Genomic DNA, 11,057 nt, shown 5'->3' with positions numbered 1-11,057 from the left:
CCATGTGCCACTTTCAGGTCTCCTCACACTGCTGGTGTGTTCCATTTTTTGTCATAGGGTGCTGGCAGATTATGGGCCTCCCATAACTGCTGCCAGGCCCCTAATCTGCCATGGGCCCCTATACCGACTCCTCATGCTGTGACGTTGCAACAAGGTGGAATTCAACCCTACATATGTTAGACCGCCTTTACGAACAGCAAAAGGCCATCACAGATTTCCTGATGTTAAAAGCAGATAAAGGTACTCCCTGTGTAACTTAGATGTCAGCCATTGGCAGCTCATGCGTGACACCTGCCGCTTGCTCAGGCCCTTTGAGGAGGCCACGCTATTCGTGAGTCGGCAGGACTATGGGATGAACGACGTCATTCCTCTGTTGCACGTCCTGGAACAAATGCTGTTAACAATGGCTGGTCAGGGTGCGGTAGACGTGGCGCACAGATCTCAACGCCACATGGCCCCTGTGGGGGCAGGACTGGAAGAAGAGGAGGAGGTAGAGGAGGACATTGGTGCTCAGGAATTATTGAGTGAAATGGGTGGTTTTTCCACTCAGCGGACAGGAGTGGAGGAGCAGGAGCATCTGGTAGAGGAGGAGGAAGAGGAGACAGAGGACCTAGACGCACCGTGGCAGTATGCTGTGGAGATGGAGGCAGGGAGTCCCTCGCATTCCTTGGCACAAATGGCCCATAGCATGCTCGGTTGCTTGCGTAGCGACAGCCGAATAATAACCATCAGACAGAGGGATGACTTTTGGCTGTCCACCTTGTTGGACCCTCGCTACCGTTCAAAAATGGTGGCCTTTTTCACACCTGCTGAGAGGGAGGCCAAAATAACGTACTATAAAAAACACCTATGTAGTCAGCTGGTCTCTGCCTGTCTGCGCCAACGTCCATCCTCAGACACTGTGGGCCCTGTGCGCTCGTGTTCCGCTGCCATGGCAGCAGGGGAGGGGTGGGGTGGTAGGAGCAGTGGCAGCTCCACCAGCAGCGGCTGCCTCAGTCTGCAGTCGATGATGAGTAGCTTTCTTCACCAGCGCAGTGAGGAAACTACTAACCAGCCGCAGCAGCAGCAGCAGCATCAGGTGGACCTGGAGCAGGACCTCAAACAACAGGCTTAGGCCTACTTGGACAGCACCCTGCCAACCGAGGTAGACAATCCCCTTGACTACTGGGCAACGAAACTTGACCTTTGGCCCCAACTAGCTGAATTTGCCCTTGAAAGGCTGTCATGCCCGGCCAGTAGCGTGGCATCGGAGCGCGTGTTTAGTGCGGCAGGAGGTATTGCAACTCCGCGGAGGACACGACTGTCCACCCAAAGTGTGGAGAGACTCACGTTTGTGAAAATGAATCAGGCGTGGATTAGTCTGGATTTCAAACCACCAGTTCCTGACACAACTGACTAAATCCGCCATGAATCATGCCCCAAACATGTGCCACTTTCAGGTCTCCTCACACTGCTGGTGTGTTCCATTTTTTGTCATAGGGTGCTGGCAGATTACGGGCCTCCCATAGCTGCTGCCAGGCCCCTAATCTGCCATGGGCCCCTATACCGCCTCCTCATGCTGCTGCCAAGTCCAGAGTCTCTCATGGGTCCCTGTACGGCCTCCCATTGCTGCTGCCTCCATCGCCACACTCTGCCATGTGCCACTTTCAGGTCTCCTCACACTGCTGGTGTGTTCCATTTTTTGTCATAGGGTGCTGGCAGATTACGGGCCTCCCATAGCTGCTGCCAGGCCCCTAATCTGCCATGGGCCCCTATACCGCCTCCTCATGCTGCTGCCAGGTCCAGAGTCTCTCATGGGTCCCTGTACGGCCTCCCATTGCTGCTGTCTCCATCGCCACACTCTGCCATGTGCCACTTTCAGGTCTCCTCACACTGCTGGTGGGTTCCATTTTTTGTCATAGGGTGCTGGCAGATTACGGGCCTCCCATAGCTGCTGCCAGGCCCGTAATCTGCCATGGGCCCCCGTACCGACTCCTCATGCTGCTGCCAGGCCCGTAATCTGTCATGGGCCACTGTTGTCGCTTGTTGGCATATTCCGCTCGTTCAGATGCTCCTTCTCCTGCTACTCCTCTTCACGGATTCCGTCAGCAGTCTTTCTTGGAATCCGTTTCCAAGAGACAACAGTTTGCGAGCACGCACCCGACGGTGCAGAAGCTGAACGTCCTCCTGTCCAAGTTGCTGCTGCCAGGCTCGTAATCTGTCATGCGCCCCTGTACCGCCTCCTCATGCTGCTGCCAGGTCCAGAGTGTGTCATGGGCCCCCGTACCGACTCCTCATGCTGCTGCCAGGCCCGTAATCTGTCATGGGCCCCTGTACCGCCTCCCCATGCTGCTGCCAGGTCCAGAGTGTGTCATGGGTCCCTGTACGGCCTCCCATTGCTGCTGCCAGGCCCGTAATCTGCCATGGGCCCCTGTACCGACTCCTCATGCTGCTGCCAGGCCCGTAATCTGCCATGGGCCCCTGTACCGCCTCCTCATGCTGCTGCCAGGTCCAGAGTGTGTCATGGGTCCCTGTACGGCCTCCCATTGCTGCTGTCTCTATCGCCACACTCTGCCATGTGCCACTTTCAGGTCTCCTCACACTGCTGGTGGTTTCCATTTTTGTCATAGGGTGCTGTATGGCCTCCCATTGCTGCTGCCTCCACCGCCACACTGTGGCTCCACACTCTGGTTTTGGCCCCGTGACTGCCCAAATGAGTGAAGTGTGCGGTGATTCTAAGATCGACGGCACTCATCTGCATGTCATACTGACTGACAGTATTATTTCTCTTCCCCAGCAGACTCCAAGGGCATTTAAATTAAAGGTACAGTGTTCTGCACTAATATTAAGTCTCTCTGAAGCCTAGAAACACCCTTTTTTAAGTTAAATTCACAGCGAATTTATTCGACTCGAATCGAATATTGTCCACGAATTCGCCGAATCAGTCGAATCGAATTTTTCATTTCTTCGCTCATCTCTAGTTTACATCCATTTTTCATCAGTTTACATAGTTTTTACATCAGTTTACATTCGTTTTTTCATCAGTTTACATCTGTTTATTCATCAGTTTACATCCTTTTTTCATTAGTTTACATCCATTTTTCATCAGTTTACTTCCATTTTTCATCAGTTTACATCAGTTTTTTCATTAGTTTACATCTGTTTTTTCATTAGTTTACATCCGTTTTTCATCAGTTTACATCCGTTTTTCATCAGTTTACATGTTTACTCATCAGTTTACATCCGTTTATTCATCAGTTTATATCCGTTTTTTTCATCAGTTTACATCTTTTTTCATTAGTTTACATCCATTTTTAATCAGTTTACATCCGTTTATTCATCAGTTTACATTCATTTTTTCATTAGTTTACATCCATTTTTCATCAGTTTACATCCGTTTTTTCATTAGTTTACATCCATTTTTCATCAGTTTACATAGTTTTTACATCAGTTTACATTCGTTTTTTCATCAGTTTACATATGTTTTTTCATTAGTTTACATCCATTTTTCATCAGTTTACATCCGTTTATTCATCAGTTTACATCCTTTTTTTCATTAGTTTACATCCATTTTTCATCAGTTTACATCCGTTTATTCATCAGTTTACATCCTTATTTTCATTAGTTTACATCCATTTTTCATCAGTTTACTTCCATTTTTCATAAGTTTACATCTGTTTTTTCCATCAGTTTACATCTGTTTTTTCATTAGTTTACATCCGTTTTTCATCAGTTTACATCTGTTTATTCATCAGTTTACATCTGTTTTTTCATCAGTTTACATCCATTTTTCATCAGTTTACATCCGTTTTTTCATTAATTTACATCCATTTTTCATCAGTTTACATCCGTTTATTCATCAGTTTACATCCGTTTTTTCATCAGTTTACATCTTTTTTCATTAGTTTACATCCATTTGTAATCAGTTTACATCCGTTTATTCATCAGTTTACATCCGTTTTTTCATTAGTTTACATCCATTTTTCATCAGTTTACATAGTTTTTACATCAGTTTACATCCATTTTCATCAGTTTACATCTGTTTTTTCATCAGTGTACATCTGTTTTTTCATCAGTTTACATCAATTTTTCATCACTTTACATCCATTTTTCATGTTTACATCTGTTTTTTTTCCATCAGTTTACATCTGTTTTTTCATCAGTTTACATCCATTTTTCATCAGTTTACATCCGTTTTTCATCTGTTTACATCTGTTTTTGTCTGTTTACATCCGTTTTCGTCTGTTATCCATTTACATCCATTTTTCATCCGTTCCGGGTTTTTTTACAGAAGAAAAAAAAACCGATGTTAACAGATACGGACATTAACGAATGTAAACAGATGATCATCCGTTTATATCTGCTAGTCCATAGAAATACATGGGTGTCCATTTTTCTTACAAAAACAGACATAAAAAACGCCTCTGAAAGAGGCCTTACGAATGAAAAACTGACATTTTTCAGGCGGACCTGATCGGAACCTCCATGCTCTTCTATGGAGTGGCGGGTAGAAACGGGCATGTGTCCGTTTACACCAGCCGACATCCGATCCGCCAAAAAGGGATGGATGGGGATCCAATTCCCCTTCTGTCCGTCAGATTGGGTCGGATGAAAACAGACAGGCAGTCTGTTTTCATCTGATCACCCATTGAGGAGAGCGAGCAGCTTTGTGTCTGCTCTGCAGCAGCGGAGCGGACACAGACCTGTTATACGCTTGCTCAGTGGGGATCATTGGAGAGATCCCTTGCTGAGCAAGATGATCTGGTAAACGGGTCCATCTCGTGTGCAAGGACCCTTAGATACTCTAGATTTTCATCATGCCTCTACACAACAAATGCTGGTGCAGGCGTCACATTCATGTACTTGTAAACAGGTACATGAATCTGGGGCACGCACCACATGAGGAGGCACACTGAGAATGAAGTGTCCACACGGCCGCTCCATCCTCAGTACAGCTAAGCTTCCACCCGCCGCTGTAGCTACCACCAGAGAGCACAGTGGCCAAGAATTTTCAAAGCTGGATGGGCGGAGTATGATGGGATTTCACAGATACTAGAACCCCATTAAAGTTTATGTAAACCCTCACCTTATAAAATAACCCATTCAGTTTAACATAAAATGAAGGGCAAAACAGTTGTGTATACATATACAGTATAAAAAAAACATTATACGCACTTTTTTTTCCTTTTTTATAAGTGATCACATACCTTCTGTTCTCATCTGCATAGAGAGCTGGGGAGGAGAAGCAGCAGTGCACTGGTCTTCCCAGTGAATGGCTGTGTAAAGGGGGGGGGCATGTCAGGATGAGGATGATCATTGGAGGAGATCAGACTGATTTTTCCAAACACTAGAGAACTCAGCATGCTGTGCTCTCATGCCCAGTGTGGTCAGTTTTTTTTTTTTTTATAGGAAAGCAGAGGAACTGGCAGGAACGCCAAGGATTTCACACAAAGAAAGCAATTAAAAAGTCCATGGTACAGTAGTCACAAATCAGGAATATGAAATGTTGTGTTTACATACTGTATTCTTTAAGTCCTGATGCATGAACTGCTTCTGATTGATCGCATCAGTGTGTAAAATCTTTAGCCAATAAATAGCCTGCTAATGGCTAGAGAATCTGCCCAACCCCTGCTGTCTATCACAAGTAAAGAGCAGACCTAATGGGGAACTAGAGTCTCTGCCTCCCCTTTGTCAGTGTCACTGGTTGCTAGGAAGCTGTTGGCTGTGAAGTGGACAGAATCCTTCACGACCAGTGACAGGTGGGGAGAGGGGTGTGGTGGCAAATATGCTGCTCTGCCACACAGGTACAGAGACAGGCACTTTACCTATCTCTGTATATCAACTTTGATTTGGTCTTAGTGACCTCCAGTTTCGTTATCTACGAATTGACAGCAATTTAGTGCACTTTTACAAAACTATCTAAATCACTGCATGTGTCAGTGAGCTACCGAAATGGGCAGCAGGGATTTTAGAATCTGGTGCAGGCCATTTTAATATGACTGCAGATTATTCCCACATGAAAGAAAATATATTTGAAATATATTTTTAAAATATTCTTCCCAAATATATTGCCATTGTCGCAAACGTGCGCAACAGAGACTGACGCAGACTCCATCTTGCTAAGGGTATCCATTTCTCCCTTATCCTTCCCTTACCCCTCCCTCTCACTGAGAGGAGACATGTGGCCAGTGTGTGTGTGTGTGTGTGTACTGTTTATAGGTCACTGGCCGGCCAAGGCATCTCCAGCTAGGTGCTGAGCTCTCTCTGAAAGCTGTATCCTTTCTCACCTAGGAAGAGATAAGGCCAGTTTTCTCAAGAGAATTGGAGTCTCACTGACCAAAGTACCTGTGTAATTTCACACCTCCGTAACAAGATAACAGAGCCTTCCCAAGAGTTGAAAGGGACTCTGAGCTAATAACCTAGCTCATCGTAGGTGACAGAATTAGATGAACACTTCTCAATTTTTCCCCTATGTCTCATATTTTGAAATATGAAAGACTTACATAAAAACAGGATACCTCGTCAGATGGCCAATGAGCAGGCGAACAGTTTGATGGGTCACTCGCTTATCTCGGACCATCAGGGAAGCCGAAACATAGAACTCGTGAAACGTGCAATATATAATTTCATAATTCATATCTAAATAATCCCCAGGCTTGTCTGCATAATAATATACCCGCGGGTGGACTGTCGCTTGTGCAGATGGGAAGTTATGGACCAGAATATGAATTATGAAAGATATTGGCTCCAGTTTAGGGTTCTGCCTGACGATCCCTCCCTAAACAGGGGATTGGTCTTTTACTTCAGAACCACCCCCTGCTGGGAAACTTTAAAACAGGCTGTTAAACCTAAGAGTAGGGAGTTGAAGAATTCTCCCAGCTTTACCATCGTAACATAGGGAGATCAAAAAGCACCCTTCTGCTCAGAAAAGTGATCTGCCTACACCCAAGGCTTAATGGCAAGTACCTTAACCCTTTAACCTCTCTCTGTTATCTCTTTGCTGTGCTGTTATGCTCTGTATATTTATATATATATCTTAGTTACATCTTTGTTCTGTAAATATTTTTATTGCACCTGTTTGACCCTTTTAGTAATAAATCTCTCTTTCTGAAAGTGTTGAACTGTTTCTATAGCTCTTAATTGCAATTTACGAATCCCTGCCTTTGAAGAGACGCTACTGTTTGTTTGAACCCTCTGTATAACAGGCCTGTATTATGACCGGGTTATGCAGTTGATTATATCAACCATTATAGCATTATAGCTGAACATCATGTTTCCTCTTTCTCTGAATAAAAAGGAGGTGGTGGCAGTGTGAATAGTTAATTGCCTAATTAACCTGACCCAGTAACAATCGATCCAGGCTGCTGGCACGTCGATCTGTATCCATTAGCTGGAAAATCGTTGTGCAGGGTGCAGCTGGGTGTGGCATTGTTACGTACGTCACATCGCGGTTTTAGGTCGGCTAGCCTTTCGGTCACGAGTTTTGGTGAGAAGGTCTGGGATCTGACGCCGTGATCGTGACATAATAGACGTCGCGATCGTGGGATCGTCGCATGTTGGTGGCATCGATCTTGCGATCCGTGACAGCCATATACTTGAAATGCTACAATTTTGGCCATATTCAATATATTTGAAAATATATTTATATATATATATATATATATATATATACACACTGCATGTTGAAGTGCATTCTTATTACAAGATATATGAAAAATATTTTTTTAAATAGACTTCAAATATGCTGTATGTTAAAAAAATCTGAAGAATATATTTAAAAACAAAATATATATACTGTATATATATATATATATATATAAATATATTTTTAAATGTATTGAATATGGCCAAAATGGTAGCATTTCAAATATATGGCAAGAATATTTTTTAAATATATTTCAAATATATTTTTCTTCCATATGGGTTAGGGCAGGGGTGGGCAAACTGCGGCTCTCCAGCTGTTGCAGGACTACAAGTTCCATCATGGCTCTGCAAGTAATAGCTGTAACTGTCAGTTTTGTAATGTTGCAATGCCTCATGGGAAATGTAGTTCCACAACAGCTGGAGAGCCGCAGTTTGCCCACCCCTGGGTTAGGGGCTTTGAATGTATGCCCTTGCTGAACTTGGTAGCTACAAGCACTGTGAAGGAATCTGTCTTCCAAGTTCACAGCACCTCACCCTGTTCCCCTCACCCAGAGCACATTATTTGTGTTTACATTAGAGGTTAGAAGGCTTTGTTGTCACTGCTGGGAGTGGGAACATGGTGTGCTGAGTTGCTAAGAGAACCACTTTAATGACTTCTTCTGTCAACTTTGAAGACTTATTTTAACACTTTGCCTGTAGCTGCAGACTTCAGTAAGGCAGTGGCGTCCTGAGGCAGGTGCGGGGGGTGCGCGCCGCACCGGGTGACACCTACAGCATGGGTGACAACGGACCCACTACATGAAAAGGTAAGTTGTAAAGCAAGCCAACAATCCCCGCAGGATGGATCCGACCTTTGCTTTCTTTGCAACTTACCCTTTCGTGGAGCGGGTCTGCTGTCACCCCATATAGGTTGCATGCCGATGATCCCCGCAGGATGGATCTGATCTGCAGATTGGGGAGCATAATGGATCGGAGTCTGATCCATTATGCTCAATACGCAGATCCAATCCATTCTGTGGGGATCATCGGAAGGGGTGTCACCAAGTGTTATCGCACCGGGTGACACCAACCCTAGGGACACCCTGCAGTAAGGTATTATTTTAAAGCTCATTTACTACATGTTGAGGATATGTAAATACTTAAATGTCATTATCCTAGTCACAGGTTCATTTTAAACATGCAATCTAATGAATCAATGTAATTCCACAACTGATTTAAAGGGAAGGAGAAAGGAGGCTCTGATTTCTTTATCAGCATGAACATGATACTGATTCTCAGCAGTCGTTCAATGCAGTAGTAATGGAGGTTAATGTACTTTATTCTTCCAGCCTGGGGAACTTTCTTTCACTCTTTAGGGCTTGTGCACACAGGTATCTTGTCTCATATCTCTCCTCTTCATGTTGATGCAGCTATAAAAATAGAAATTGATACAGTGCTTGCATCTAAAGTATTTCCAGGAAGAAAACTTTTATAGAGAAAAAGATCTCTTGTCTTCTCAGTGGTCCAGTTCTACAGACCACTGAGGGTGCTCATAAGTAAACTAGTGCTGTGCTCTGAAGCTGCCCAGCTCTCTATCTTTGAAGAGCATCTATGGGAATGAAGATCAATACTTAGATAACCACTTGCCCTCCAGAGGATTTACCCCCCTTCCTGACCAGGCCAGTTTTTGCGTTACGGCGCTGCGTTATTTTAACTGACGATTGTGCGGTCATGCAATGCTGCACCCAAAGGAAATTTACATCTTTTTCCCACAAATTGAGCTTTCTTTCAGTAGTATCTGATCGCCTGTGTGGTTTTTATTTTTTGTGCCATATAAAAAAAAAAAGCAATATTTTTTACTTTAGCTATTAAACATGTCCAATAAAAAAATCAAATTTCATCATAAATTTAGGCCAAAATGTATTCTACTACATGTCTTTGCTAAGAAAAATCACAATACGTGTAAATTCATTTTTTTACTAGTAATGGCGGTGATCAGCGACTTATAGCGGGACTGCGGCGAGCATTCTGAGACTAGGGGGGAACTGATATCCACAGTGACACCGATACAGTGATCAGTGCTAATAAAAAGCACTGACATTGTACTAATGGCACTGGGCAGGAAGGGGTTAACATGTGGGGCGATCAAAGGGTTAACTGTGTGCTATGTCTGTTTTACTATGGGGGCTGTGTGTGTGTTTCACTGTAAGCACACTGCTTTGTATAGCTCTGCTATGCAGAACCATACAAAACAGTGTGCAGGAGCTGACAGGGGAGAGATCTGTATTGTTTACTTACAGGTCTCTCCCGCGTCGGAAATCCTCAGAGATCGCCGGGTGCCGGCGGGAAATCAACAGTGGTTAACATGTGGGGTGATCAAAGGGTTAACTGTGTGCTGTGTGCTGTTTTACAATGGGGGCTGTGTGTATGTTTCACTGTAAGCACACTGCTTTGTATGGTTCTGCAATGCAGAGCCATACAAAGCAGTATGCAGGAGCTGACAGGGGAGAGATCTGTATTGTTTACTTACAGGTCTCTCCCCCGCCGGAAATCCTCGGAGATCGCCGTGTGTCGGCGGGAAATCAACGGCTGGGACCCTAACCGGAACTGCAAAATCACGTATATATATCTATATATATATAGATATATATGTGATTTTGCGCACCCGTGTCGCCCTGTATCAGTAATTCTGCTATAGGGCGGTAAGGAAGCAGTTAAAGTATATCTATAATTTATATATTGCAGCTTACCAGTCCTTAGATGTGGTGGCTGCATTTGTTTTCTTTTTTCAGACATTGTTTTTACTTTGTTTTCACCTGGTGATCCTGCCAGTAGCACCTTTCCTGCCCCAGGGTGGCAATACTTATTTGATGTGTTAACATAAATTAGTGAAGCGCTGTATAATTATTACCAATAAATAAATACTAAAGTGCCTATTATACCTAACTATTAGTGCTCTGTGAAAAAAAGCTCATATACATATATGCATCGGTGCAAATTGCACAATCTTAAAGTGAATGGTGATGACAACAATACCATGTGCATATATAAAATTCAGTCAAATCATTTTATCATATAACTGTGAATCACACAAATATAGGAACACCATCTGTGAATAATCAAAAATAAACAAAGTCCATGCAAGTGAAACTTCGTGGAAAAGTGATCTTCACTTCTAGTGCACAAATCCTCAAATGGCAGCAGTGCCTGCTCACCTCCCCACACTGACCCACACAGGGCCAAAAGGATATTACTCTCCTCTATATCAGATCCTCATATGCAGATAGCTCATCCAGGGATCACAGGGGAATTGGAGACTTCTCTATTCTACTCCATCTCCACTCAATAGTATATAAGACACAAGAGAAATCCTTCCATAGTGCAATAACATTTAATAAAGACAGCATAAAAGACAAAGATTGCACTCACATATTTTTCTTGTTACATCAGCGTTT

This window comes from Staurois parvus, unplaced genomic scaffold (assembly GCF_062004578.1).
Source record: "Staurois parvus isolate SC_StPar_1 unplaced genomic scaffold, SC_StPar_1.0 ptg000415l, whole genome shotgun sequence".
Classification (NCBI taxonomy): domain Eukaryota; kingdom Metazoa; phylum Chordata; class Amphibia; order Anura; family Ranidae; genus Staurois; species Staurois parvus.
Note: the sequence above shows the minus strand (reverse complement) of the source record.